This window comes from Spea bombifrons, chromosome 1 (genome assembly GCF_027358695.1).
Source record: "Spea bombifrons isolate aSpeBom1 chromosome 1, aSpeBom1.2.pri, whole genome shotgun sequence".
NCBI classification, from domain to species: domain Eukaryota; kingdom Metazoa; phylum Chordata; class Amphibia; order Anura; family Pelobatidae; genus Spea; species Spea bombifrons.
Window position 1 is genome coordinate 61,308,176 of NC_071087.1, and position 6,000 is coordinate 61,314,175.

Genomic DNA, 6,000 nt, shown 5'->3' on the forward strand with positions numbered 1-6,000 from the left:
TTTGGAGGCAGCTGGTGACATGCTGCTTGTTTTACAGGGAGACAGTGGAGGCTGTTTCATAAACACACCATAAGCACATAATACAGGCAAAAAGAATATTAGCAGTTGATCCATACGATTATGTCTAAACCAAAATTACCATCTTTTATGCTGTCTGTTGATTTCCAGGGCCCTTAAAGCTACAGTTTACCCCTACCCTCTCAACAGCCCACTATAATCAACAGCCCTCCTCATCTTACCACATCATGTAAACATATTTTAATTCCTGAAACCACTACTTATGAACTTCAACAGTGGAGAAAACATCCATGATCTGTTCCTATATTTCTGCTCTCCACCTTCCAAAATTTACTTTGTTTTAATATTATCTTCCATATACCGTAATATGCCTTAAATGTTTCTTACTTTTGAAAACCTTCTCAATCTTCCATCTCCTCTCACCACTTACAACTTTTCTGATCAAGATCTTGCTACCCAGTTAAAAAAAAACAAACAGAATCAAGGATACCATTCTCCCTAATAATGTTATGTACATGGGGCCTCAATCCCTCTCTTTGCCATCTGCCACCCTCAGCTGCTTCAGTCCTGGCATGGTTTCTGATATCATCATGTCCACCCATCACCCAGTAAGAAATGTACCTAGATCTCCATCTAACTACAATTCAGTCTCCCTTCTCCATCTGGCCCTCAGATAACATTTAATATACAGTTGCATAACCAACCTAATTTATTCAAGCTCTCTTTTCAGTTTTTACAATGTCCCCCGCTGCTGGAAAGACTTTGGGAAGTGATCAACCAGTGTTGCTGAAATAACTCGATATCCATTTTGAAAGGCAGCATGTCTTTACCCAGATGGCAGTGTCCTGGACCAATGAGATTAAAAAGGCTCCAAGAGACATTCTCCTTCAGGATTTCTGGGTAGAGAGCATAAGTCAAGGTTCCATTAATTATGGTAAGATGCCCAGGCCATGAAGGAGCAAAGCAGCCCCAGACCATAACACTAGTTCTAATGCATTTGACTGCTGGTATTTTCTTATTGTGAAATGCTGTGTTGGCTTTATACCAGATATAACGGGACCCATGTCTTCCAAAAAGTTCCACTTTTGACTCATCAGTCCACAGAATATTTTCCCAAAAGTCTTTGGGAACAAAAAAGATGTTTTTTGGCAAATGTGAGACAAGTCTTTGTGTTCTTTTTGTTCAGCATTGGTTTTCACCTTGCAACTCTCCTACTGATGCCATTTTCTTATTGTAGAATCTAGAACACTGCTGCTTTTTGAGACCTTTTAGCCTACTTCACTTTGCAAAACAGGTTCTATTTAATTGATGTCTCCATTCAGCAGGACTGTCAATAATCGTGCCAAGACTCTTCCTTCGCACTCAGACACCATACACTGACACCTATACACACATGCTAACACTGAGTAGTAACAGACACACCTACTTGTGCTAACACCATACACTACTATCGACTATTCATTATGTGACCCTGTGGTAGGGCAGCAGCAGCAAGGTAAGAGGGAGGGTGAACTGTGTCAGGTGTAAGGGACTGCTTCCACTAGATGGGTCTGGAAACCTATGGCAGAGGGCAACAACGTCCAAAGGCGTCAAGCTGAATCGTGGTCAAGTGGTCCAAGTTCGGGGCAGGCAGGAAAGTATCACAGGCACATAGAACAAGCCAAGGGTCACATAGCCAGGGGTCTAAAAAGGGGAGCAGGAGTGCATTAACAAGGATCAGACGAATAGGAGAAACCTCCGGGCTTCTGTGCATGAGGCAAGTAGAGGTGTATATATGTATGTGTAAGCGTGTGATGTTCGAGTTGTTGCATATACGTATGCAAGAGTGTATTGTGTTTGAGTTGGTGTGTGTATTGTGGTAGGATGGCCTGGTTACAAACAAGAAACTCAAAACACCAGCAGAATAAAAGCAAAATGTGGTTTATTGCACAACACAAGTTTGTTTGTTTGGACCGTACCTTTTTCATAAAGTCTTAGGGCCTCCGGCTTAACTGCCTCTCTCTCTGTTTTCAGACAACTAATGGCTCTAACGGCCGCCCTTTAAGCATCTCAGTGCAGGTTAATTGGATCCACCTGCTGACTTCCAGCAATTAACCCCCTCATGCTGGGAGTATAGAGCGCTCCAACCTGCCACTGATATAGACAGACTCCGTTACCTTGCCACAGTATTTATTTGTAAATGTATCTGTAATTGGAAATTGGGTTTACCAGGATGTCCCTAGCTGTCATTACTGTCTTCCTTGTAGCAAAAGCCAGTTACAAGATGGCTAGCTGCTCTGGTTCTTGGAGTAAACGTGCTACTCCTATGAAAAAAGGGTCTCCCGAAGAACCATACCACCCGTCACGTGTTAGCATGTATGAATGTATGCTGTCAGCATGTGTTAATGTATGGTGAGTGTATGAGGTTAGCATGTTTGTGTGGCACAACTCTTTAGGCTCATCCTTGCACTTAAGCACACTTACACCATACACTAGAACACAATCTAACACCATACAGTAATAGACACACAGATGCTAACACCATATGCTCCCAAACACTAACACCTTACAATAGCATAGGCTATGCTGACATACACACCTTTGCTAACGCCATACAGTACCACCCCCTCAACACGCTAACAACACACTAATACACATGCACACACTCAAACACCATATACTTATACATAAACACGCTGCCCAACAACAGACATTTACTATAACACTATACACACACACACCAATCAGCCATAACATTATGACCACCTGCCTAATATTGTGTAGGTCTCTCTTTTGCCGCCAAACCAGACACGACCCATCGAGGCATGGACTTCACTAGACCTCTGAAGGTATACTGCGGTATCTGGCACCAAGACAAGTTGAGAGGTGGAGCCTCCATGGATGCATCCTGATGCCATGTGTTCTCACCTGTACCTGTGAATGGCTCTCTTGAAGTCATTCCACAGCATCTCTAATGGGTCAACTGTTCAACCCAAGGAAGCTCCATATGAAAACCAAGGTCATGACAGATCCTATCAGACACTTCCTGTTTGCTGATGACTGTATACTCAATGCTGGTCCAGAAGCTGACATGCAATGCAGCGTAGACAAGTTTTCCCAAGGTTGGTCGTTCTTCCCACACTGCTCTATACCAGGGGTAGGCAACCTTCAGCACTCCTGATGTTGTGGACTACATCTCCCGTAATGCTCTTACAGTCATAATGCTGGCAAAGCATCAAGGGAAATGTAGTTCACAACATCTGGAGTGCCGAAGGTTGCCTACCCCTGCTCTATACCAATGAAACATGGGCTGTGTTCAGCCAAGATGCTAAACCAATTCCACAAAACAAGCTTCAGGAAAATCCTCAACATCAAGTGGCAGGCACAAGATCCTGGACAATGAGGTACTTGCCCAAGTAGGCATCTTCACCATCTTGACAGTTGCAGCAAGGACAGCGGTCCTCCTCTCAAAGCGTTTAACATCAATCCTGACTCTTGGGAACAAAGCACTGTGTATGAAGGTGCTGAAACAAGTGAGGGCAAAGGGATGGCTGCAGAACAAAAAAGAGGCAAAGTAGAGATCTCCTCTTCATCACGTGTGGCCCTCGTCGATTCGGTGGATGATTATTTTTAGATGTTTTAAATACACTGTTGTGTCAAATGTATACATTTAACATAAATTGAGCAATCTGTAATACATTACATAGTAAATTTGTTAATATTAGGGTTTAAAATTATTCGTTTTAGTTAACAATATATGCATGACATTCCGAAATCTTTTTAGAAACAATTCAATTTTTCATTGAATGCATAATTTTGTCAGCTACAAAAATATAGTTGATTGTATATTAATATTTTCCACCACAAAAAAAGTAGGCTTTTGTAGATAAATCCATGTATTCTCAGTTCCTTTAGTGCAACATTATAGAAAGTTCACAACATCGTCAATAAAAAGGAATTTCTCAAAGCAGCAAAACATTTCCCTTAAAGCGTCTAATTGTTTTAAGTAAATTAGATACTTGTACGTTATGTTCTGTTATTTTGTAGCTGCATGTTTTGGGAACTTTCAATTGGCTGGCTTTAGGAATTCCAGCACATGGGTTTAAAAAATGCAGTTTGATGTCAGGACATCAAGACACACCTCTGCTGTGGGCGCAGCTCCAGGAAAAAAAAAACTACAGATCCCAGCGTCCTCTTGCAAAGCTGACTTTTCAAACTCTTGAGATGCCTCATGTGGATGGGTGTCACTCATGAAATTTGAATCTTGGCGGGTTACACAGTTACGATATAAACAAGCAGCTGCAGGATTGGGGGCGTGGTGCACAGGAATTTGTTTTAACCATTTCAGCACCAAATGGCTTCCATAGTTAAAGGGGATATGTGATCACTTTACCGTGTGTGACCAGACCACAGCTTGAGCAGCTCTGCGTTCAAGTTCTATTATATGTTATGTGTACGAAGAATGGTTGGGTTTGTAGCACCCCCGGGCTATGGCTCTGCTATGTCACCTCCCCAGATTCCATTGCTATATTTTACCTCACTAATAAATATTAATATTAACCCCTTAATGATGCATTGTTTTCAATGGGTTCAGGGACCACCCATTGTCCTTAAGGGGTTAGTACCCGTGTGCAGGTATGTTGCTGCCCACTAACACACCCACCTCAGTATTGTTTGGGTGAGGCAAGGGCCACCTTGCAGGGCATGTTCTTTTCAAGACATCGAGAACTTAGACAATACATGGTTCTTCTGTCTGTAGAAGCGACATTTGAAAGTTAACACCATAAAAGGTATCACCATTGACCATAGACTACATTTCCTGTTGTGTTTAATATGGTTTCTCAGGCTCAGCAGTGTATATGTTTTCTGTGTCTTGAAAAGTACACACAGTGAGTGCTGTGTGTGATATCTCTTCATATATCGCTATCAGGGCTGTACTCAATGGAAAGAACAAACACTTACAATGGTAGCCAATTAAGCCTCACAAGAAAATGAAAACATTTTGAGTCATTTGTTCTTGTGTCATCACATTTCCCTAAACGGCATAAGACGCTTTTTTTTTCTTTAAATACAGATGTATTTAAGATCATCTTGCATGGTAATATTAAATATGTATACTCAAACCCCCGTAGACCTCTAAACATGGTCTGCTTTTTTTTCTACAGGAAATATGGATATTGTATACTTTGTCTGGCAGTACTCCCTAAAAGGGCCCCTGAATTCCTGGACATCTGTCTTCTGCTCAACAGATGGATATAGTCTGTATTCGGCACAAAGCACTTGTTCAACCAAAACTGTCTTAAGGAACGGAGAAAAAACACTTTCAGTTTTTAATGTTTTCAGACGTTTGAAACTGCTAGTGTAAACGTACTCACAGCAGAGAAAAATAAATACTTATTGAGAATGGAATCTACATAAAATAACTGGTTTATCAGAACAAAACAATCTATTCTGTATAGGATCCAAGGCAGAACCAAAATGAAGCAGTTCCCTTTTTTTGCAAACTATCATTGTTTTATTCAATTGCTAGATTGAGAGTTGTCATTTTATATGAGATAGCTGTGCTGAAGCAGGGATATCCAGAATTTGTGGCCTGCATGAGTCTTGGTGTTTCACAAAAGTGTTTTACGTGAGAATTCTTTGTCTTATATTTCTTTGGATTAACTCACTTAAAGGGGCAGTTTAGTGTCTTTGAAGAATGGACACATTAAAGTACTTAAAAAACAAAGTACTTATCTCGTGAAAAAGCTGCACAATTAAAATAAATGTGAGCGATTCCAACTCACGCGCACGGTGGAGTCATTCTACCCACTGTGATCTTTGCAGAGCCAGTGCTGGAGCTTACTGAGGGGTACGTCTATTATGTGCAAGGAGATGTTTTAGGCCAAACACATTTCTTGCATGTAAGATGGCTGGCTAGCGGGCAAAGGGGCAAATGCATGCGAAAAGTGGATATAGTGAAAATTTAGAAGAACCTAACACCTATTTAGACATCAGTGTGCC